General features: G+C 44.8%; 1 long non-coding RNA gene across 1 annotated transcript; it reads left to right on the forward strand.

Annotated features, from left to right (window-relative positions):
- The first annotated feature begins 256 nt into the window (after positions 1 to 256).
- Positions 257 to 3,418, forward strand: LOC125757564 (uncharacterized). Its single transcript, XR_007415312.1, has 3 exons — positions 257 to 328; positions 1,998 to 2,081; positions 2,868 to 3,418. It is a non-coding gene; the product is annotated as an uncharacterized LOC125757564 (long non-coding RNA).
- Positions 3,419 to 26,072: the final 22,654 nt, after the last annotated feature.

Genomic DNA, 26,072 nt, shown 5'->3' on the forward strand with positions numbered 1-26,072 from the left:
CGTCGTGAAATCGCAAAATAAAGCGTTTCTGAACGGTAGATGCTCATGTCTTTGATGAGAATTTCCACCACCTCCAATCGTCTCCAAACACTATGAAACGTCGTCTAATCGCAGAATAGGTCGTTCCTGAAGGGTAGAAGCTTATATGATTAATCAAAAATGCAACATTCTCCAATCGTCTCCAAACGCGACGAAACGTTGTCAAATCGCAGAATAGATCGTTTCTAAAGGCTAGAAGCTTTACGTTTAATCAAAAATACAACCATGTCCAATCGTCTCCAAACGCGACGAAACGTCGTGAAATCGCAAAATAAAGCGTTTTTGAAAGGTAGAAGCTCATATCTTTGATGAGAATTTCCGCCACCTCCAATCGTCTCCAAACACTATGAAACGTCGTCTAATCGCAGAATAGGTCGTTTCTGATGGCTAGAAGCTTATACGTTTAATCAACAATACAACCATCTGCAATCGGCTCCAAACGCGACCAAACGTCGTCAAATCGCAGAATAGGTCGTTACTGAAGGCTAGAAGCTTATATGTTTAATTAAAAATGCAACATTGTCCAATCGTCTCCAAACGCTACGAAACGTCGTCAAATCGCAGAATAGATCGTTTCCGAAGGCTAGAAGCTTATACGTTTAATCAAAATTACAACCATCTCCAATCGTCTCCAAACGCGACGAAACGTCGTGAAATCGCAAAATAAAGCGTTTTTGAAAGGTAGAAGCTCATATCTTTGATGAGAATTTCCACCACCTCCAATCGTCTCCAAACACTATGAAACGATCGTAAATCGCAGAATAGGTCGTTTCCTGATGGCTAGAAGCCTTATACGTTTAATCAAAAATACAACCATCTGCAATCGGCTCCAAACGCGACCAAACGTCGTCAAATCGCAGAATAGGTCGTTACTGAAGGCTAGAAGCTTATATGTTTAATCAAAATTACAACCATCTCCAATCGTCTCCAAACGCGACGAAACGTCGTGAAATCGCAAAATAAAGCGTTTTTGAAAGGTAGAAGCTCATATCTTTGATGAGAATTTCCACCACCTCCAATCGTCTCCAAACACTATAAAACGACGTAAAATCGCAGAATAGGTCGTTCCTGAAGGATAGAAGCTTATATGTTTAATCAAAAATGCAACATTCTCCAATCGTCTCCAAACGCGACGAAACGTCGTCAAATCGCAGAATAGATCGTTTCTAAAGGCTAGAATCTTATACGTTTAATCAAAAATACAACCATGTCCAATCGTCTCCAAACGCGACGAAACGTCGTGAAATCGCAAAATACAGCGTTTCTGAACGGTAGAAGCTCATATCTTTGATGAGAATTTCCACCACCTCCAATCGTCTCCAAACACTATGAAACGTCGTCTAATCGCAGAATAGGTCGTTTCTGATGGCTAGAAGCTTATACGTTTAATCAAAAATACAACCATCTGCAATCGGCTCCAAACGCGACCAAACGAAGTCAAATCGCAGAATAGGTCGTTCCTGAAGGATAGAAGCTTATATCTTTAATTAAAAATGCAACATTCTCCAATCGTCTCCAAACGCTACGAAACGTCTTCAAATCGCAGAATAGATCGTTTCTAAAGGCTAGAAGCTTATACGTTTAATCAAAAATACAACCATGTCCAATCGTCTCCAAACGCGACGAAACGTCGTGAAATCGCAAAATACAGCGTTTCTGAACGGTAGATGCTCATATCTTTGATGAGAATTTCCACCACCTCCAATCGTCTCCAAACACTATGAAACGTCGTCTAATCGCAGAATAGGTCGTTTCCTGATGGCTAGAAGCTTATACGTTTAATCAAAAATACAACCATCTGCAATCGGCTCCAAACGCGACCAAACGTCGTCAAATCGCAGAATAGGTCGTTACTGAAGGCTAGAAGCTTATATGTTTAATCAAAATTACAACCATCTCCAATCGTCTCCAAACGCGACGAAACGGCGTGAAATCGCAAAATAAAGCGTTTTTGAAAGGTAGAAGCTCATATCTTTGATGAGAATTTCCACCACCTCCAATCGTCTCCAAACACTATAAAACGACGTAAAATCGCAGAATAGGTCGTTCCTGAAGGATAGAAGCTTATATGTTTAATTAAAATGCAACATTCTCCAATCGTCTCCAAACGCTACGAAACGTCCTCAAATCGCAGAATAGATCGTTTCTGAAGGCTAGAAGCTTATACGTTTAATCAAAAATACAACCATCTTCAAATCGTCTCCAAACGCGACGAAACGTCGTCAAATCGCAGAATAGATCATTTCCGAAGGCTAGAAGCTTATACGTTTAATCAAAATTACAACCATCTCCAATCGCCTCCAAACGCGACGAAACGTCGTGAAATCGCAAAATAAAGCGTTTCTGAACGGTAGATGCTCATGTGCTTTGATGAGAATTTCCACCACCTCCAATCGTCTCCAAACACTATGAAACGTCGTCTAATCGCAGAATAGGTCGTTCCTGAAGGGTAGAAGCTTATATGATTAATCAAAAATGCAACATTCTCCAATCGTCTCCAAACGCGACGAAACGTCGTCAAATCGCAGAATAGATCGTTTCTAAAGGCTAGAAGCTTATACGTTTAATCAAAAATACAAGCATGTCCAATCGTCCTCCAAACGCGACGAAACGTCGTGAAATCGCAAAATACAGCGTTTCTGAACGGTAGATGCTCATATCTTTGATGAGAATTTCCACCACCTCCAATCGTCTCCAAACACTATGAAACGTCGTCTAATCGCAGAATAGGTCGTTCCTGATGGCTAGAAGCTTATACGTTTAATCAACAATACAACAATCTGCAATCGGCTCCAAACGCGACGAAACGTCGTCAAATCGCAGAATAGGTCGTTACTGAAGGCTAGAAGCTTATATGTTTAATTAAAAATGCAACATTCTCCAATCGTCTCCAAACGCTACGAAACGTCGTCAAATCGCAGAATAGATCGTTTCCGAAGGCTAGAAGCTCATACGTTTAATCAAAATTACAACCATCTCCAATCGTCTCCAAACGCGACGAAACGTCGTGAAATCGCAAAATAAAGCGTTTTTGAAAGGTAGAAGCTCATATCTTTGATGAGAATTTCCACCACCTCCAATCGTCTCCAAACACTATAAAACGACGTAAAATCGCAGAATAGGTCGTTTCCGATGGCTAGAAGCTTATACGTTTAATCAAAAATACAACCATCTGCAATCGGCTCCAAACGCGACCAAACGTCGTCAAATCGCAGAATAGGTCTTTACTGAAGGCTAGAAGCTTATACGTTTAATCAAAAATACAACCATCTCCAATCGTCTCCAAACGCGACGAAACGTCGTGAAATCGCAAAATAAAGCGTTTTTGAAAGGTAGAAGCTCATATCTTTGATGAGAATTTCCACCACCTCCAATCGTCTCCAAACACTATAAACGACGTAAAATCGCAGAATAGGTCGTTCCTGAAGGATAGAAGCTTATATGTTTAATCAAAAATGCAACATTCTCCAATCGTCTCCAAACGCGACGAAACGTCGTCAAATCGCAGAATAGATCGTTTCTAAAGGCTAGAAGCTTATACGTTTAATCAAAAATACAACCATGTCCAATCGTCTCCAAACGCGACGAAACGTCGTGAAATCGCAAAATACAGCGTTTCTGAACGGTAGATGCTCATATCTTTGATGAGAATTTCCACCACCTCCAATCGTCTCCAAACACTATGAAACGTCGTCTAATCGCAGAATAGGTCGTTTCTGATGGCTAGAAGCTTATACGTTTAATCAAAAATACAACCATCTGCAATCGGCTCCAAACGCGACCAAACGAAGTCAAATCGCAGAATAGGTCGTTCCTGAAGGATAGAAGCTTATATCTTTAATTAAAAATGCAACATTCTCCAATCGTCTCCAAACGCTACGAAACGTCTTGAAATCGCAGAATAGATCGTTTCTAAAGGCTAGAAGCTTATACGTTTAATCAAAAATACAACCATGTCCAATCGTCTCCAAACGCGACGAAACGTCGTGAAATCGCAAAATACAGCGTTTCCGAACGGTAGATGCTCATATCTTTGATGAGAATTTCCACCACCTCCAATCGTCTCCAAACACTATGAAACGTCGTCTAATCGCAGAATAGGTCGTTTCCGATGGCTAGAACCTTATACGTTTAATCAAAAATACAACCATCTGCAATCGGCTCCAAACGCGACCAAACGTCGTCAAATCGCAGAATAGGTCGTTACTGAAGGCAAGAAGCTTATATGTTTAATCAAAATTACAACCATCTCCAATCGTCTCCAAACGCGACGAAACGGCGTGAAATCGCAAAATAAAGCGTTTTTGAAAGGTAGAAGCTCATATCTTTGATGAGAATTTCCACCACCTCCAATCGTCTCCGAACACTGTAAAACGACGTAAAATCATAGAATAGGTCGTTCCTGAAGGATAGAAGCTTATATGTTTAATTAAATATGCAGCATTCTCCAATCGTCTGCAAACGCTACGAAACGTCCTCAAATCGCAGAATAGATCGTTTCTGAAGGCTAGAAGCTTATACGTTAAATCAAAAATACAACCATCTTCAATCGTCTCCAAACGCGACGAAACGTCGTCAAATCGCAGAATAGATTATTTCCGAAGGCTAGAAGCTTATACGTTTAATCAAAATTACAACCATCTCCAATCGCCTCCAAACGCGACGAAACGTCGTGAAATCGCAAAATAAAGCGTTTCTGAACGGTAGATGCTCATATCTTTGATGAGAATTTCCACCACCTCCAATCGTCTCCAAACACTATGAAACGACGTAAAATCGCAGAATAGGTCGTTCCTGAAGGGTAGAAGCTTATATGATTAATCAAAAATGCAACATTCTCCAATCGTCTCCAAACGCGACGAAACGTCGTCAAATCGCAGAATAGATCGTTTCTAAAGGCTAGAAGCTTATACGTTTAATCAAAAATACAACCATGTCCAATCGTCTCCAAACGCGACGAAACGTCGTGAAATCGCAAAATACAGCGTTTCTGAACGGTAGATGCTCATATCTCTGATGAGAATTTCCACCACCTCCAATCGTCTCCAAACACTATGAAACGTCGTCTAATCGCAGAATAGGTCGTTTCCGATGGCTAGAACCTTATACGTTTAATCAAAAATACAACCATCTGCAATCGGCTCCAAACGCGACCAAACGTCGTCAAATCGCAGAATAGGTCGTTACTGAAGGCAAGAAGCTTATACGTCTAATCAAAATTACAACCATGTCCAATCGTCTCCAAACGCGACGAAACGTCGTGAAATCGCAAAATACAGCGTTTCTGAACGGTAGATGCTCATATCTTTGATGAGAATTTCCACCACCTCCAATCGTCTCCAAACACTATGAAACGTCGTCTAATCGCAGAATAGGTCGTTTCTGATGGCTAGAAGCTTATACGTTTAATCAAAAATACAACCATCTGCAATCGGCTCCAAACGCGACCAAACGAAGTCAAATCGCAGAATAGGTCGTTCCTGAAGGATAGAAGCTTATATCTTTAATTAAAAATGCAACATTCTCCAATCGTCTCCAAACGCTACGAAACGTCTTGAAATCGCAGAATAGATCGTTTCTAAAGGCTAGAAGCTTATACGTTTAATCAAAAATACCACCATGTCCAATCGTCTCCAAACGCGACGAAACGTCGTGAAATCGCAAAATACAGCGTTTCCGAACGGTAGATGCTCATATCTTTGATGAGAATTTCCACCACCTCCAATCGTCTCCAAACACAATGAAACGTCTTCTAATCGCAGAATAGGTCGTTTCCGATGGCTAGAACCTTATACGTTTAATCAAAAATACAACCATCTGCAATCGGCTCCAAACGCGACCAAACGTCGTCAAATCGCAGAATAGGTCGTTACTCAAGGCAAGAAGCTTATATGTTTAATCAAAATATCTCCAATCGTCTCCAAACGCGACGAAACGGCGTGAAATCGCAAAATAAAGGGTTTTTGAAAGGTAGAAGCTCATATCTTTGATGAGAATTTCCACCACCTCCAATCGTCTCCGAACACTATAAAACGACGTAAAATCGCAGAATAGGTCGTTCCTGAAGGATAGAAGCTTATATGTTTAATTAAATATGCAGCATTCTCCAATCGTCTCCAAACGCTACGAAACGTCCTCAAATCGCAGAATAGATCGTTTCTGAAGGCTAGAAGCTTATACGTTTAATCAAAAATACAACCATCTTCAATCGTCTCCAAACGCGACGAAACGTCGTCAAATCGCAGAATAGATTATTTCCGAAGGCTAGAAGCTTATACGTTTAATCAAAATTACAACCATCTCCAATCGCCTCCAAACGCGACGAAACGTCGTGAAATCGCAAAATAAAGCGTTTCTGAACGGTAGATGCTCATGTCTTCGATGAGAATTTCCACCACCTCCAATCGTCTCCAAACACTATGAAACGACGTAAAATCGCAGAATAGGTCGTTCCTGAAGGGTAGAAGCTTATATGATTAATCAAAAATGCAACATTCTCCAATCGTCTCCAAACGCGACGAAACGTCGTCAAATCGCAGAATAGATCGTTTCTAAAGGCTAGAAGCTCATACGTTTAATCAAAATTACAACCATCTCCAATCGCCTGGCGTGTGAGGGCGCTCGCATCGCGGGAGCTCGGCGGAGCTCCCGCGTGTGTGGAGAGAGTGTAGGAGAGGGTAGGTGCAGTGCTTCGCCGCTCCTTCTCTCACCGTTTGCTCTCTCTCCTCCCTGCGCCCCACTCTCCCGTCCGCTCGCTCGCACGTATATATAAATGGAGTGAAGCGCTCGCCTCACTCCCGACCGTTCGCTGGTTGGGCGCCTCTCAAGGCGATGGCAGATCCTTGTCTCGTCATTAATTTAAGCCATTAAAATTACTACGCGGTGTACTCTCGGCGCAAGAAATGCATTCGCATTTCCTCACGATTCCCTTCGGGGAGGTGAGGGCATGTTTGGACTTACCTTTGTAAATAGATTTTTTTCTTCTTCCTTTCAAGTTGTCATCATGACGTCTTTTTTATTTTGCATTTTCTGACTGTTGTTTGTTGTTAGTTATTGTATTTTTTGCTATTTTTCGGTGTCACCTTTGATGCCCACCCTTCATGTAATGCAGCTTGGGACCCTTGAGGGATCAATAAATAAAATAAATAAATAAATAAATAAATCGCATATCAGGAAAGGGTTGCAAAGATGGCGTCGTGAGCGGTGCGTTGCATGGGTGCGTTGTGTGGGTTTTTGGTGTTTACTGTATGGTTCAGCGCCCAAGTTTGTGCCGTTCGGGTTACGTGCGCATCCTATCGTGGCAGTGACGAACCGGGACTTGTTCGGAGCAGCGCGCGGCCGCTGCAAGGATGCATTTTGTGACTGTGAGAGCTACGTTGTTCTCAGTCCAACAAACGTGTGGTGCGACTACTGAGGCAATTGCCTCGGGCCGCACGGAAGAATACACAAACTTCGTAAGTGTTTTTTCATTGTTCTGGTTTGTGCTTTGTATTGACGGATCTCTTTTGCTTGGAAAGCACTGCGTACCCTACCTATCGAGACTTTCCAGACAGCAGGAAAGAACATGTCTTCAGCTGAACTCACTAGGGGTATTTGTCGCCGGTGGGGCTCGGCTCTTGGGCGTTTCTACGCGTGTGCCTAGCGACTCGGGCTTGGCGTTGTTCGTAAGCTACGGCAGCGCGCCTGTAGCGCTTTTATGTAACGATCTTTGACATAACTACCACGTTTCTACCGTGGTAGTTATGACATAACTACCGCGACTCTCGAACGTGCTTTTGCATATAGCTATGTTGTTTAGTGGAGCCAAACCTTCTATCATTTTTTTGTCGCAATCTTCCCTCGCCATCGCAAGAATGTGTCGATGCTTGTTAGCATAATGTAAGTACCAGTATTCGTGCGTGAGTGAAGGACGTGCGCTTTATTGCGGAAGTGTTTAATGTACTGATACTCGGGCTCCCTCGCTGTTAAGGTGAACGTCGCATTCTTGTTAGTCTGTTGCAGCAACAGTGCTTTAGGTGGCCCTGATACACAGACGTGACAACGGATTTAACCATGCAACTACTCCTTTCGAGAAGGGATGTCAACTAGGCTGCACCTTGCCTTTCACTGGGGGAGAAGGAAGTGGCAAAAAAATTTTGGCACATATCCCACGCACCGGCGGAATTTATGTTACGCGAAGCAGACAATGGGATGGTGGCTATGCCGCATTTTTACATTCAGCCAAACGTTAATAGGTGGACGGGCGCGTTGAAACATGATGGCGACTGCGTAGCAGCATCAGTGACACGTTATATCTTGCGATCACTCAAAGGCACTGTTCCTCTAAGACGAGTCACACGGATGGCACTGTCATAAAGAAACTCGGGCAGTCGCTGTTGTGCACGGGCTTTGGTTTGCAGCAGAAAAGTGCAGGCCTCAAATATGTATTTCCAGCCGTGTAACGATGTAAATGATCGTGGAATTTGGCAGCACCGATTCAGACAAGAGGCGCCAACCTTTCTTGATGCGTCGTCCTTGCACTAATGTAAGAATATGAAACTGAGCTCAAATAACCGACGGAGGACGAAGGAGGGAAACACGCATCACAAGCGCTCCTTCGTCTTACGTCGTTTACTTGCGCTCAATGTTTCATATCATAATGCGATACCAACCAGCCCACCTAGCTACCCTGTTATAATCTAAGAAATCTTGAGCGGTGAGCGCCAGAGCGCTACTTGCATTGTCGGACTTCGGCCCTCTGCACCAGAGAAAGCTGCCAAGTCGAACGCACTGGTTACATACAATTTTCCTCGCTCTCCCTCTTCCCGCCCGCTCTTTAGGTGCGCACCGCATTTCACTGCGTAATTGAGTGGCCTCCTCTCTCACTTGTAGATAGATTAGTTTTGTGCGTTGCACGAGCTCAGACGCGTCGACCGCGCCTTGACGTAAACAACAGTTGTGGTGTTGGTTCTATTAAAAAAAATATGGTTCAAAAAATATCTCTAATATTGTAATTTTGTAGTTGTGTTTTGCAACAAAGTGCTGTCCTTATTCCAGGAATTCGTGAAGTGGCTCCTTGAGGATTTGCCTGCATTTTCGGCACGTCTGCAACCGCTTCTTGAGGGGGGCCACTTTCACAAAGACAGCACAAACAGCTATGTCACAGCTTCGGGTGGAAAATACTTTTTTAGTGTTAGTTCTGTTACTCACTGACGCTATATCAACCTCAAATTGTCATGTTTCATGTACTTCAAGAGCTTTCAACAAAGAGGCAATTCTGTGCGTCCTGATGCAGTAATGGAGTACACGCATACTTGAGTGCAATATTTTTGCTCCGCCATCTGCAGTGAGAGTCCTATAGCAGAAGCAACACGGCCCACTGTCAGTGGATGTACAAGGACCTTGGTGATGCTCTTTTGAAGATTTGAATGGCCGAGTAGTTCAATTCCATTCCTGTAATTCCTCAGCGTAGGAAATGCATCTTGATAGTTTTATCGAGATAATGAGCGCCCCATAAGCTGATGCCATCAGATGTATTAAGAACTGCAAGAGTACGCAAACCACGTTACCAAGGTCGAGGGTAGTAGCTTGGTATTAGTGGGAACAGTGCACCGCTCGGGCACCTGTGCCTTTGCAACATAGAGAAGCGCTTTTTCGAATATGCTTCCGAGTAGCCGACCGCGACAGAAGCAAAAACAAAGGGAGACAGCAGGCGCCTCGGGCGCCGCCGAGGGAAAAAAAAATCACAAGGCGTAAGAGGGGTATGCCGCTGCCGTAGTTCCGCACGACGGATACCAACGGCATAAATCCTCGGTTACGCGAAGAATAGAGGCAAACTTCGGAGCAACACAGTCTATATCAAGACAGAATTGTCGTAGGAGCGTTGCTTATAAATGGACCGTGCTTGTAATCAGCCAAGCCATCTTAAAAATACTGCTTTATTGTTAAATTCGAGGCTGTGACTTACTAATGTTTCAAGTTTAAAAACAGCACGTAGACGAGAACGTGCTCTATTTTCAGAAAAAGACCTAATTCCATTCCCATTCCATTCCGTGCAAAACGAGCTTAATTCCATTTCCATTCCATTCCGGGCTGGCGAAAATGTGGAATGATTCCGGACTCATTCCAATTCCGCAGTGGCAACTCCGCAAGACTAGTCAAGCAGCGAATGTACACAGAAGGATGTGTTAGATTTGGAGGTTGCTTCAGCTACCTATAGGGAAGTCTTTGGTTTGATTGCACTCAACTTTTCAACATATACACAATGCCTCTCTTTAAGATAGCTTGTACTCGAGTTGGTTCAGTAGTGTCATTCTTGATATCTTACTGACTTGTTCTCATGACAGATTCTTATGCAGAATTATGGGACTGAAAAAGAAAATGTATATATGGATACAACAGCAATTCGACCAAATTAGGTGCGTGCTCTTTTCAATGTGATATTGAAAAGCATTGAAAAGCACTACTCACCTAGAAACAAACCATCACCTAGCTAAGGCCTAGAAACAACCTAGAAGTAACCAGATCAGTCTTCAGAATCGCCTAGCTTCGCTGTTTGAAGGCTTGCGCGCCTTAGTGGTTAGTGCACGCTTCGCCATATTTTTTTGTGTTGCGCTAAATTAACTAGCTAACAACAAATAAGCAAAGCTTTTAACATTCACGTTAGCGCCATGTGTGTTTTGTTAGGTTGAAGAGGGCATTCCAAAACCAACTATTGATTAACTTGTGGCAACGTACATGTTGCGTGGCGACGTTTTACGGCGGTAACATCAAAATAATGACGTACATGTCATGATTTTCATGTTATCATCTGGGTCATATGTTCATCATATTCACGTCACGTATATCAGGCCAGTGAATCAGCTGCGAGCGTACTGTGAGCGTGGCATGTAGATCATGCTGTACATTAAATGCATGTCATGATTTCATGTTACCACCTGTCATTCAAGTTCGTCATGCGGTCACCTCACGCAACACCAATTCTGGTGTAAATCAATCTAGCCAACCGGCCGCGAGCGCATCATGAGCGTGGCATGTAAATCATGTTCCAATAAAACTTTGACTTGGGCGAGTTGGTACATACTCGGATATATGCAGCGCGACTTGGACGAAGACAGGAGACACATAAAACACAGACGAGCGCCGACTTACAACTGAGTTTATTTGCACTTCGACAGGCCTTTTTGTATGCACCAACCCAGCCTGTATCAACCATCACACAGAAGCAGATAAACGACGATAAAACGATAAAGGACTTAATGATGCTGTAAGCAAAAAAATTATCACATGCCTATAGCAAGACGAAAAGCCAACGTTTATGCGCACCTATATCACACAAGCGAACTATTTTTTTTTTGATGACAAGACAGCGCAAAGAATTACACATTCCAGAAAACGCGCCAACAAAAACCAAGCCGAACACACGCACAGCGTGAAATATCTAACTTGTCCTGGTGACGAGTGAAGTAGGCATCTAAAAGAACAATGACCAACAACCACGGAAAAGCATGAGAGGATGAAACACTCACTGACAACCTAGAGATCAGAAATCGGCGTCAGGTAGTGAAAGCAACAGACTGCTTGCGCTCTTACCGAAAAAAACGAGCAATACAAAACCAAAAGCAGACAAAATCAATACAATTGACTGTGAACGGATCAAGATAATTCAAAACAACCCGGCGCCGGGGTGACAACCACGCACTGTGAAAAACGAATTATTTACCTCATTTGTGTCATGGATAACAAGTGTAAAGATGAACAAATGCCCAACAAAAACACGGAAAAGCAGGTGAGGGCGAAAGGACACGTCACACAAACCCATCTAAAAAGTCAACCTCAGCGTCCGTTAATGTGACTGAAGGCGTGCTTACACATTGATCGGCAGCTTTCCTAATAAAAAACGCTTCAACAAGTTCTCGTTCTGTCCTGTCTTTGGCTCTTTTCAGAAACTTTGTACTGTTGAAATTTGGTGTGCAGCCGCAACGCTTGCAGTGCTCAGCTAGGAAGCCACCAGCGTTATTGCGTACATTAAGGTTGTGCTCTTTTGCTCGCTCATTAAAACATCTGCCCGTTTGCCCTATGTACCGGCAGCCACAGCTGAGGGGAATGTTGTAAACGACATTTGCGACACATTCTGTGAACCTGTTTTTGTGCTTAGTCGTGCACTGGGGTAACCCTTGCCGATTGATCATGCTGCACAATTTCGACAACTTACAAGGGGCTGAGAATACTATCTGAACATCGTGTTTTGATGCCACCCTCTTGATATTGTGTGATATTCTATGAATGTAGGGAATCTATGAATGTAGGGAATTCTATGAATGTAGGGAATTCTATGAATGTAGGGAATTCTCCCGTTCTTTTCCCCCGTCAGAACGCTTAATCTTTTGAAGCAACGACTCGGACACCTCAGATACCAGGAAAGACGGGTACCCTGCGCTCCTCAAACGTGTCACCTGATCTTTGAAGCTTTCAGACATGCAATGTTCACAAGATTTTGTTAGCGCGGACTGGAGACAATTCGTTACTATTCCTCTCTTGACGAGTTTCGAATGAGCGCTTTCGAAGGGAAGTAGGCCTTTCTTTGACCTCGGACTGATTTTGTCTGCTTTTGGTTTTGTATTGCTCGTTTTTTTCGGTAAGAGCGCAAGCAGTCTGTTGGTTTCACTACCTGACGCCGATTTCTGATCTCTAGGTTGTCATTGAGTGTTTCATCCTCTCATGCTTTTCCGTGGTTGTTGGTCATTGTTCTTTTAGATTCCTACTTCACTCGTCACCAGGACAAGTTAGATATTTCACGCTGTGCGTGTGTTCGGCTTGGTTTTTGTTGGCGCGTTTTCTGGAATGTGTAATTCTTTGCGCTGTCTTGTCATCAAAAAAAGAAATTAGTTCGCTTGTGTGATATAGGTGCGCATAAACGGTGGCTTTTCGTCTTGCTATAGGCATGTGATAATTTTTTTGCTTACAGCATCATTAAGTCCTTTATCGTTTTATCGTCGTTTATCTGCTTCTGTGTGATGGTTGATACAGGCTGGGTTGGTGCATACAAAAAGGCCTGTCGATGTGCAAGTAAACTCATTTGCAAGTCGGCGCTCGTCCGTGTTTTATGTGTCTCCTGTCTTCGTCCAAGTCGCGCTGCATACATCCGAGTATGTAAATCATGCCGTACATGATATGCATGTCATTACTTTCATGTTACCATCTATCACGTTCACCGTACAGAAATGTATTGTCATAGCATTATTGGTAGATATCCATTTAATTAGGCGGCCGCTAGCACTCCGACACCATGTCATGTAAATCATGTTGTACGTGACATGCGTGTCATGATTGCACGTTAGGACCAGTCAATTACGTTCGTCATACACTCTTGTCACGCCGTACCAACTGTGGTATATATAAAATTAACAAAGCGGCCCCAATGCACCCAAACAGTGGCGTGCAAATTAGGCGGTTCATGACATGCGCGTAATGATTTTCATGTTGTGACCAGTCATTTACATTCGGCATACAGTCATGTTACGCCTTGTCAATTCTGGTATACATCCCAATAACGAAACGGGCAGGAGAGCAGAAAGTCGTAGGCTTATAGATAGATAGATAGATAGATAGATAGATAGATAGATAGATAGATAGATAGATAGATAGATAGATAGATAGATAGATAGATAGATAGATAGATAGATAGATAGATAGATAGATAGATAGATAGATAGATAGATAGATAGATAGTGTTGTGTTATCGGGTTTGTGCATCGTGGTGCTGACGCAGACGCGCTTCGCTATCAGCGGTGACCTGGACTCGGACTGTTGGGCTTCGTGACGTCAATGCTCGGTGCGACAGTGGCTCGAGCATGTATATAAGCAACCACCCCTTTTCCTTCCTGGTTGTTAGATAGTTGGTTGTGTGACCGAATAAACATGTGTTGCACTTAGCCACCGTGTGCTGCCTGCCGGTCTCGCCCCTGTTTAGACGAAGATATTATAGATAGATAGATAGATAGATAGATAGATAGATAGATAGATAGATAGATAGATAGATAGATAGATAGATAGATAGATAGATAGATAGATAGATAGATAGATAGATAGATAGATAGATAGATAGATAGATAGATACGTTTAAATTCGCAGAACCTCGCTAAGAATTGCTTCGCATTTAATTACCGCTGTGAACAGCAAAGCGAGCATTGCTCGATTCCCGACGGTTCCTGCGTCCAAAAGCGCAGCAGCCAGGCATTCTTCGATCCCTTGAAAGGCTTGTGATTTTACTCAAAACGATAAATAGTTGTCATAAACGTCTTGCAGGCTTTTCTCGGGCTATGAAAACAGTCGCCATGCAAAGCGCCTTGCGTCTGTGGCCGCGAGACACCATAGCAAGGCAAGCGAGCTGGACTCTTTACGTTGCGAAGCCGCCGAGAGCGCGCAGCGGCGAAGAGAAAAGGGGTGCGGTACTTTTGCCTTTCTAGTGACTTTAGCCTCAAGTGGACTCGATTGCGGAAACCGTACGGGAAGAAATCCAGCAGTCGCTTGGGGTTCCTGAGACAGCGCAGCCTCATCCCAAAGCCATGACCTACGCTGCTGCTGTCCGCCAGAGACACTAACTCACATACCAAGACCGAGGTGGGAAATCGTGTGGGGAACGACGAAGCATTTCAAGAATTGAAACGACGCCTGCAGACGCCTCCGATACTTGCGAATTTCGACTCATACGCCGATACAGAAATCCACACCGGAGCAAGCAGGTTAAGGCTCGGAACCGTCCTTCTGCAGAGAACTGACGTACTATAAAGGGTTATGAGTTACGCTAGCCGGTCGCTACCCAAGATGGAAGCCAACTATTCCACAACAGAAAAGGACTGACTTGCCATCGTCTGCGCTACATCTTTTTGCCCCTTCCTTTACGGCGGGCCCTTCAAAGTTGTGAGCGACCACCACGCCTTGTGTTGCCTAGCTAACATGAAGGACCTTTCAGGTTGTCTCGCACGATGGAGGCACATACTTCAAGAAGTCGACATTGCCGTCGTTTAAAGTCTGGAAGAAAACACTCCTACGCGGACTGCCTGTCTTGTGCCCCCGCCGACCCACCGCCACAGGATGACCACGATGATGACTGCTTCTTGGGAACCATAATTAGCGACGACTAGCGACATATTAGCGACGATTAGCGACATAATTAGCGTATGAAGATCGCCCATAGCGTGACGGTACAGTATCGTGACCATAAAGAGAATTGAATGACTCTGGAGGTAGTCAGCTATGTCACGCGGTCAGTCACCGTGCTGTGGACGCGGTGCGTTCATGTCGAAACCACGCCAACCCATCTGTCGGTACTGGCAGCGGCGGTAAATGTGACCGGTTTCTCCGCAGTGGTAGCACAGGGGGCGGTTGTCAGGGGAGTGCCAAACGTCAGTTTTCCTCGGTGTGTAGCGCTGGCCGACAGTCCGGCGAGATTGCTTTGGAGGCGGCCGTGGGAGCTGGCAAGTTGTGGTGCGGCGGGGACGGATAGCGACGGCGGACAGCAGCAGCGTAGGTCATGGCTTTGGGATGAGGCTGCGCTGTCTCAGGAACCCCAAGCGACTGCTGGATTTCTTCCCGTACGGTTTCCGCAATCGAGTCCACTTGAGGCTAAAGTCACTAGAAAGGCAAAAGTACCGCACCCCTTTTCTCTTCGCCGCTGCGCGCTCTCGGCGGCTTCGCAACGTAAAGAGTCCAGCTCGCTTGCCTTGCTATGGTGTCTCGCGGCCACAGACGCAAGGCGCTTTGCATGGCGACTGTTTTCATAGCCCGAGAAAAGCCTGCAAGACGTTTATGACAACTATTTATCGTTTTGAGTAAAATCACAAGCCTTTCAAGGGATCGAAGAATGCCTGGCTGCTGCGCTTTTGGACGCAGGAACCGTCGGGAATCGAGCAATGCTCGCTTTGCTGTTCACAGCGGTACTTAAATGCGAAGCAATTCTTAGCGAGGTTCTGCGAATTTAAACGTATCTATCTATCTATCTATCTATCTATCTATCTATCTATCTATCTATCTATCTATCTATCTATCTATCTATCTATCTATCTATCTATCTATCTATCTATCTATCTATCTATCTATAATATCTTCGTCTAAACAGGGGCGAGACCGGCAGGCAGCACACGGTGGCTAAGTGCAACACATGTTTATTCGGTCACACAACCAACTATCTAACAACCAGGAAGGAAAAGGGGTGGTTGCTTATATACATGCTCGAGCCACTGTCGCACCGAGCATTGACATCACGAAGCCCAACAGTCCGAGTCCAGGTCACCGCTGATAGCGAAGCGCGTCTGCGTCAGCACCACGATGCACAAACCCGATAACACAACACTATCTATCTATCTATCTATCTATCTATCTATCTATCTATCTATCTATCTATCTATCTATCTATCTATCTATCTATCTATCTATCTATCTATCTATCTATCTATCTATCTATCTATCTATAAGCCTACGACTTTCTGCTCTCCTGCCCGTTTCGTTATTGGGATGTATACCAGAATTGACAAGGCGTAACATGACTGTATGCCGAATGTAAATGACTGGTCACAACATGAAAATCATTACGCGCATGTCATGAACCGCCTAATTTGCACGCCACTGTTTGGGTGCATTGGGGCCGCTTTGTTAATTTTATATATACCACAATTGGTACGGCGTGACAAGAGTGCATGACGAACGTAATTGACTGGTCCTAACGTGCAAATCATGACACTCATGTCACGTACAACATGATTTACATGACATGGTGTCGGAGTGCTAGCGGCCGCCTAATTAAATGGATATCTACCAATAATGCTATGACAATACATTTCTGTACGGTGAACGTGATAGATGGTAACATGGAAGTAATGACATGCATATCATGTACGGCATGATTTACATACTCGGATGTATGCAGCGCGACTTGGACGAAGACAGGAGACACATAAAACACGGACGAGCGCCGACTTACAAATGAGTTTACTTGCACATCGACAGGCCTTTTTGTATGCACCAACCCAGCCTGTATCAACCATCACACAGAAGCAGATAAACGACGATAAAACGATAAAGGACTTAATGATGCTGTAAGCAAAAAAATTATCACATGCCTATAGCAAGACGAAAAGCCACCGTTTATGCGCACCTATATCACACAAGCGAACTAATTTCTTTTTTTGATGACAAGACAGCGCAAAGAATTACACATTCCAGAAAACGCGCCAACAAAAACCAAGCCGAACACACGCACAGCGTGAAATATCTAACTTGTCCTGGTGACGAGTGAAGTAGGAATCTAAAAGAACAATGACCAACAACCACGGAAAAGCATGAGAGGATGAAACACTCAATGACAACCTAGAGATCAGAAATCGGCGTCAGGTAGTGAAACCAACAGACTGCTTGCGCTCTTACCGAAAAAAACGAGCAATACAAAACCAAAAGCAGACAAAATCAGTCCGAGGTCAAAGAAAGGCCTACTTCCCTTCGAAAGCGCTCATTCGAAACTCGTCAAGAGAGGAATAGTAACGAATTGTCTCCAGTCCGCGCTAACAAAATCTTGTGAACATTGCATGTCTGAAAGCTTCAAAGATCAGGTAACACGTTTGAGGAGCGCAGGGTACCCGTCTTTCCTGGTATCTGAGGTGTCCGAGTCGTTGCTTCAAAAGATTAAGCGTTCTGACGGGGGAAAAGAACGGGAGAATCAAAAGAAGCAGGTACAAGTGATTCCCTACATTCATAGAATATCACACAATATCAAGAGGGTGGCATCAAAACACGATGTTCAGATAGTATTCTCAGCCCCTTGTAAGTTGTCGAAATTGTGCAGCATGATCAATCGGCAAGGGTTACCCCAGTGCACGACTAAGCACAAAAACAGGTTCACAGAATGTGTCGCAAATGTCGTTTACAACATTCCCCTCAGCTGTGGCCGCCGGTACATAGGGCAAACGGGCAGATGTTTTAATGAGCGAGCAAAAGAGCACAACCTTAATGTACGCAATAACGCTGGTGGCTTCCTAGCTGAGCACTGCAAGCGTTGCGGCTGCACACCAAATTTCAACAGTACAAAGTTTCTGAAAAGAGCCAAAGACAGGACAGAACGAGAACTTGTTGAAGCGTTTTTTATTAGGAAAGCTGCCGATCAATGTGTAAGCACGCCTTCAGTCACATTAACGGACGCTGAGGTTGACTTTTTAGATGGGTTTGTGTGACGTGTCCTTTCGCCCTCACCTGCTTTTCCGTGTTTTTGTTGGTCATTTGTTCATCTTTACACTTGTTATCCATGACACAAATGAGGTAAATAATTCGTTTTTCACAGTGCGTGGTTGTCACCCCGGCGCCGGGTTGTTTTGAATTATCTTGATCCGTTCACAGTCAATTGTATTGATTTTGTCTGCTTTTGGCTTTGTATTGCTCGTTTTTTTCGGTAAGAGCGCAAGCAGTCTGTTGCTTTCACTACCTGACGCCGATTTCTGATCTCTAGGTTGTCAGTGAGTGTTTCATCCTCTCATGCTTTTCCGTGGTTGTTGGTCATTGTTCTTTTAGATGCCTACTTCACTCGTCACCAGGACAAGTTAGATATTTCACGCTGTGCGTGTGTTCGGCTTGGTTTTTGTTGGCGCGTTTTCTGGAATGTGTAATTCTTTGCGCTGTCTTGTCATCAAAAAAAAATAGTTCGCTTGTGTGATATAGGTGCGCATAAACGTTGGCTTTTCGTCTTGCTATAGGCATGTGATAATTTTTTTGCTTACAGCATCATTAAGTCCTTTATCGTTTTATCGTCGTTTATCTGCTTCTGTGTGATGGTTGATACAGGCTGGGTTGGTGCATACAAAAAGGCCTGTCGAAGTGCAAATAAACTCAGTTGTAAGTCGGCGCTCGTCTGTGTTTTATGTGTCTCCTGTCTTCGTCCAAGTCGCGCTGCATATATCCGAGTATGTACCAACTCGCCCAAGTCAAAGTTTTATTGGAACATGATTTACATGCCACGCTCATGATGCGCTCGCGGCCGGTTGGCTAGATTGATTTACACCAGAATTGGTGTTGCGTGAGGTGACCGCATGACGAACTTGAATGACAGGTGGTAACATGAAATCATGACATGCATTTAATGTACAGCATGATCTACATGCCACGCTCACAGTACGCTCGCAGCTGATTCACTGGCCTGATATACGTGACGTGAATATGATGAACATATGACCCAGATGATAACATGAAATCATGACATGTACGTCATTATTTTGATGTTACCGCCGTAAAACGTCGCCACGCAACATGTACGTTGCCACAAGTTAATCAATAGTTGGTTTTGGAATGCCCTCTTCAACCTAACAAAACACACATGGCGCTAACGTGAATGTTAAAAGCTTTGCTTATTTGTTGTTAGCTAGTTAATTTAGCGCAACACAAAAAAATATGGCGAAGCGTGCACTAACCACTAAGGCGCGCAAGCCTTCAAACAGCGAAGCTAGGCGATTCTGAAGACTGATCTGGTTACTTCTAGGTTGTTTCTAGGCCTTAGCTAGGTGATGGTTTGTTTCTAGGTGAGTAGTGCTTTTCAATGCTTTTCAATATCACATTGAAAAGAGCACGCACCTAATTTGGTCGAATTGCTGTTGTATCCATATATACATTTTCTTTTTCAGTCCCATAATTCTGCATAAGAATCTGTCATGAGAACAAGTCAGTAAGATATCAAGAATGACACTACTGAACCAACTCGAGTACAAGCTATCTTAAAGAGAGGCATTGTGTATATGTTGAAAAGTTGAGTGCAATCAAACCAAAGACTTCCCTATAGGTAGCTGAAGCAACCTCCAAATCTAACACATCCTTCTGTGTACATTCGCTGCTTGACTAGTCTTGCGGAGTTGCCACTGCGGAATTGGAATGAGTCCGGAATCATTCCACATTTTCGCCAGCCCGGAATGGAATGGAAATGGAATTAAGCTCGTTTTGCACGGAATGGAATGGGAATGGAATTAGGTCTTTTTCTGAAAATAGAGCACGTTCTCGTCTACGTGCTGTTTTTAAACTTGAAACATTAGTAAGTCACAGCCTCGAATTTAACAATAAAGCAGTATTTTTAAGATGGCTTGGCTGATTACAAGCACGGTCCATTTATAAGCAACGCTCCTACGACAATTCTGTCTTGATATAGACTGTGTTGCTCCGAAGTTTGCCTCTATTCTTCGCGTAACCGAGGATTTATGCCGTTGGTATCCGTCGTGCGGAACTACGGCAGCGGCATACCCCTCTTACGCCTTGTGATTTTTTTTCCCTCGGCGGCGCCCGAGGCGCCTGCTGTCTCCCTTTGTTTTTGCTTCTGTCGCGGTCGGCTACTCGGAAGCATATTCGAAAAAGCGCTTCTCTATGTTGCAAAGGCACAGGTGCCCGAGCGGTGCACTGTTCCCACTAATACCAAGCTACTACCCTCGACCTTGGTAACGTGGTTTGCGTACTCTTGCAGTTCTTAATACATCTGATGGCATCAGCTTATGGGGCGCTCATTATCTCGATAAAACTATCAAGATGCATTTCCTACGCTGAGGAATTACAGGAATGGAATTGAACTACTCGGCCATTCAAATCTTCAAAAGAGCATCACCAAGGTCCTTGTACATCCACTGACAGTGGGCCGTGTTGCTTCTGCTATAGGACTCTCACTGCAGATGGCGGAGCAAAAATATTGCACTCAAGTATGCGTGTACTCCATTACTGCATCAGGACGCACAGAATTGCCTCTTTGTTGAAAGCTCTTGAAGTACATGAAACATGACAATTTGAGGTTGATATAGCGTCAGTGAGTAACAGAACTAACACTAAAAAAGTATTTTCCACCCGAAGCTGTGACATAGCTGTTTGTGCTGTCTTTGTGAAAGTGGCCCCCCTCAAGAAGCGGTTGCAGACGTGCCGAAAATGCAGGCAAATCCTCAAGGAGCCACTTCACGAATTCCTGGAATAAGGACAGCACTTTGTTGCAAAACACAACTACAAAATTACAATATTAGAGATATTTTTTGAACCATATTTTTTTTAATAGAACCAAGACCACAACTGTTGCTTACGTCAAGGCGCGGTCGACGCGTCTGAGCTCGTGCAACGCACAAAACTAATCTATCTACAAGTGAGACAGGAGGCCACTCAATTACGCAGTGAAATGCGGTGCGCACCTAAAGAGCGGGCGGGAAGAGGGAGAGCGAGGAAAATTGTATGTAACCAGCGCGTTCGACTTGGCAGCTTTCTCTGGTGCAGAGGGCCGAAGTCCGACAATGCAAGTAGCGCTCTGGCGCTCACCGCTCAAGATTTCTTAGATTATAACAGGGTAGCTAGGTGGGCTGGTTGGTATCGCATTATGATATGAAACATTGAGCGCAAGTAAACGACGTAAGACGAAGGAGCGCTTGTGATGCGTGTTTCCCTCCTTCGTCCTCCGTCGGTTATTTGAGCTCAGTTTCATATTCTTACATTAGTGCAAGGACGACGCATCAAGAAAGGTTGGCGCCTCTTGTCTGAATCGGTGCTGCCAAATTCCACGATCATTTACATCGTTACACGGCTGGAAATACATATTTGAGGCCTGCACTTTTCTGCTGCAAACCAAAGCCCGTGCACAACAGCGACTGCCCGAGTTTCTTTATGACAGTGCCATCCGTGTGACTCGTCTTAGAGGAACAGTGCCTTTGAGTGATCGCAAGATATTACGTGTCACTGATGCTGCTACGCAGTCGCCATCATGTTTCAACGCGCCCGTCCACCTATTAACGTTTGGCTGAATGTAAAAATGCGGCATAGCCACCATCCCATTGTCTGCTTCGCGTAACATAAATTCCGCCGGTGCGTGGGATATGTGCCAAAATTTTTTGCCACTTCCTTCTCCCCCAGTGAAAGGCAAGGTGCAGCCTAGTTGACATCCCTTCTCGAAAGGAGTAGTTGCATGGTTAAATCCGTTGTCACGTCTGTGTATCAGGGCCACCTAAAGCACTGTTGCTGCAACAGACTAACAAGAATGCGACGTTCACCTTAACAGCGAGGGAGCCCGAGTATCAGTACATTAAACACTTCCGCAATAAAGCGCACGTCCTTCACTCACGCACGAATACTGGTACTTACATTATGCTAACAAGCATCGACACATTCTTGCGATGGCGAGGGAAGATTGCGACAAAAAAATGATAGAAGGTTTGGCTCCACTAAACAACATAGCTATATGCAAAAGCACGTTCGAGAGTCGCGGTAGTTATGTCATAACTACCACGGTAGAAACGTGGTAGTTATGTCAAAGATCGTTACATAAAAGCGCTACAGGCGCGCTGCCGTAGCTTACGAACAACGCCAAGCCCGAGTCGCTAGGCACACGCGTAGAAACGCCCAAGAGCCGAGCCCCACCGGCGACAAATACCCCTAGTGAGTTCAGCTGAAGACATGTTCTTTCCTGCTGTCTGGAAAGTCTCGATAGGTAGGGTACGCAGTGCTTTCCAAGCAAAAGAGATCCGTCAATACAAAGCACAAACCAGAACAATGAAAAAACACTTACGAAGTTTGTGTATTCTTCCGTGCGGCCCGAGGCAATTGCCTCAGTAGTCGCACCACACGTTTGTTGGACTGAGAACAACGTAGCTCTCACAGTCACAAAATGCATCCTTGCAGCGGCCGCGCGCTGCTCCGAACAAGTCCCGGTTCGTCACTGCCACGATAGGATGCGCACGTAACCCGAACGGCACAAACTTGGGCGCTGAACCATACAGTAAACACCAAAAACCCACACAACGCACCCATGCAACGCACCGCTCACGACGCCATCTTTGCAACCCTTTCCCGATATGCGATTTATTTATTTATTTATTTATTTTATTTATTGATCCCTCAAGGGTCCCAAGCTGCATTACATGAAGGGTGGGCATCAAAGGTGACACCGAAAAATAGCAAAAAATACAATAACTAACAACAAACAACAGTCAGAAAATGCAAAATAGAAAAGACGTCATGATGACAACTTGAAAGGAAGAAGAAAAAAATCTATTTACAAAGGTAAGTCCAAACATGCCCTCACCTCCCCGAAGGGAATCGTGAGGAAATGCGAATGCATTTCTTGCGCCGAGAGTACACCGCGTAGTAATTTTAATGGCTTAAATTAAGGACGAGACAAGGATCTGCCATCGCCTTGAGAGGCGCCCAACCAGCGAACGGTCGGGAGTGAGGCGAGCGCTTCACTCCATTTATATATACGTGCGAGCGAGCGGACGGGAGAGTGGGGCGCAGGGAGGAGAGAGAGCAAACGGTGAGAGAAGGAGCGGCGAAGCACTGCACCTACCCTCTCCTACACTCTCTCCACACACGCGGGAGCTCCGCCGAGCTCCCGCGATGCGAGCGCCCTCACACGCCAGGGCGCGTTCCTCCTCTCCACTCACTCCCCGCTACTCCGCCCGCACCACCTGCTCCGGTTGCTAGGGGCGAGGATAGCGCGCGCGCCCGCAGCTGTTGCTATGGGAGACGGAGTGAGAGCGGAGAGATAACACCTGCCGGCGCGCGGACACCGACAGACGCCTGACATGCCCCGACTAAGAAATGCATTCGCATTTAAAACAACGCTGCAGCTATGAGGATACGCGAAGAGATGAGATACAAACACGTCCGCTGCTTCTGCCCTGAAGCACAATTCGGACTTTCCAATCCGGCTTGACATATTTGAACAACGCCACGGCGATTGTGAGTTAAGCTAAAACACAAGCTTGTAGACAAAGTGTGCTTTTGAAACCAGTGATGCGCAAAACAACTATTCTTTATTGCAGGCAGGGAGATAAAGTAGCGCTTGCGCCCACTTCACACCATTGGGTCTTTCATCAGTCTAGCTGGGCCCACGGCCGTGGAGCGGCTGTGTGCGGTTTTTACGTGCATCAAGGCTGCGTTGGCGAGAACTCACGCGTCGGGCCAACCGATTTATTGTACAATATAGAAAAAGGTTATGTGCTGGGGTGTTATGCAGGATGGCCCGAGCTTCTCGGGCACACGAGTTTGCTCCGAGCTCGCATTACGGTGGTCATGACAGGAAGACAGTGCGGAGCACGCAATATCAGCGTTCATAAAAACGGCTACAAGAACGACCATGGCGTTACATACGCATGTGCGGCATTTGCGGCGGTTTTCAAAGGAACGCCACGTGCGAACGCGTCAGCGCCGCCACTCAGTCAACATTTTGACAGTTAAGCGACGTCAGCGTGATTGTCGCGCTATCTTTTTGCCAACTGATCATCGCGCCTCCCATGGGCGTGTTCGTGGGCGTTTGTCGTCTTTCGGAGAATTCTTTCGTTCCACCTGCAGCATGGAAATTTCCACTCTCGAAGGCAACAAGGGCGCACACGCAGCACTCTGGTGCAGCTCCTTTCGCTTCTCTGGAGTATTACAGACAAATAAGTGGACATGTTACTGCTATACTTACACTTCACGTCCGAAGGTTTTTCTGCAGTAACGAATCGGTAGAAACAATGCCTCCACAAACAAATAAATAATAACATTTCCCGCCGCAAATCCCACCAGAGGCGCTTGTTTCGTGGCTGTGAGTGATACATCGTGAGTGCGGTGAAATGGAATGCGAGACATCGTAGCCACGTGATGATATAACCTTTAGTGCTTCGCGCGTGTGTGCATAGTCTGTGCGATTCAGCTGATAGATTAATTGTGTCGCTCGCTGGCGTTTCGCCGAGAGCACTGCTCCTCCGCAAGAGCAAACGCGGTGGGCGGACCCTATCTGCGCCGCGGGTGTCTGTCAATAAAATTGATTGACGTGCGAACTCGGGTACAAACTCGTTGATTTTGAAAACGCCCTAGTTCAACTCGGGACTTTCATAGTGCCGGTGTGCATGTCAAGCATTTCATGCAGTAGACGCTACTCAGCAGCTCCTTTGCATATAAAATAATTCGGTCAGTTTGCACTACTTGTGCAAGGCTGGGGCCATCGGAGAAGCTTGTGATCACCTAGCTTCTTCGAGCTTATTACGTGGCTCGTCTACCCAGTATGCTTGGCCTGCTTCAGAGTAATGAACGTGTCAGTTCGGTCTCAATATTCGTGCTATTGATTAGCTAGGCCTTAAATAACATGGCAGTGAATAGTTATGCATTGTTTCGTGATGGTTTAATTACACGGCATTAATTAATCAGATTTCATTACCAAGGTTCTCATTAGCACTAATGTACTTAACATAATTAACATAACACAAGTTAATTAATTAACAAATTAACAAATTAATTAATTAATATAACACAAATTAATTAGAGTGATCATAATTACCGCGTACTTGGCGAGGAAGTTCCTCATTAGCTTGGTTTCAGTTAGCGTGCTCCTAATTAGCGTCGTGTTAATTAGCACAACCCTAATTAGCTCGGTCTTAACTAACATGATACTGAATAGTCCGGTCTTGATTGTTAATGTTTTAATTACCACGGCATTAATAACTCTGGTTTACTTCGCAAGGTCCTGAATAGTACAGATGTAATTAGCAAAACCGAATGAGCACTATAATAATTAACACGATCTCGGTGAGGAAGGTCTTGATTACCTTGGTTTTAATTACACGCTCCTAATTAGCGTCGTGTGAATTAGCATGGTCTTAATTAGTTTGTTCTTAGCTGTACACGATTCATTAGCATGGTCTTAGTAAGACGTGGCTTAATTAGCTCGGCCTTAGCATGATTTGGCTTAATCAGCTTCGTCAGAGCATGTCCTGACTTAGCTAGGTATACCGCCCAGCCAATTAGGCAATCAGCCGGCCGCACCTGCTCGGGGAGTGAGCAGACGATTATTAAGAGGACGAAGAGGGCGCGCGCCAGCCCAGCAACGCGCTAGAATGTATAGGCCGACCATGGTGATTATACACGTGGCCTCAACGATTAGCTCTAGCCGCGGTGTTGTAAGGCGCTCGATCGGAACTAATCTCGGAGACCACGGCGCTGATTATTCTAAAGGATACTTAGTGCAGACATTAAATGCTTGAAAATGGATTCAAACGGCCCGCGAACACATAAAAAATATAGTTAGTAGA

This window comes from Rhipicephalus sanguineus, chromosome 3, assembly GCF_013339695.2.
Source record: "Rhipicephalus sanguineus isolate Rsan-2018 chromosome 3, BIME_Rsan_1.4, whole genome shotgun sequence".
In the NCBI taxonomy this organism is placed as follows: Eukaryota; Metazoa; Arthropoda; class Arachnida; order Ixodida; family Ixodidae; genus Rhipicephalus; species Rhipicephalus sanguineus.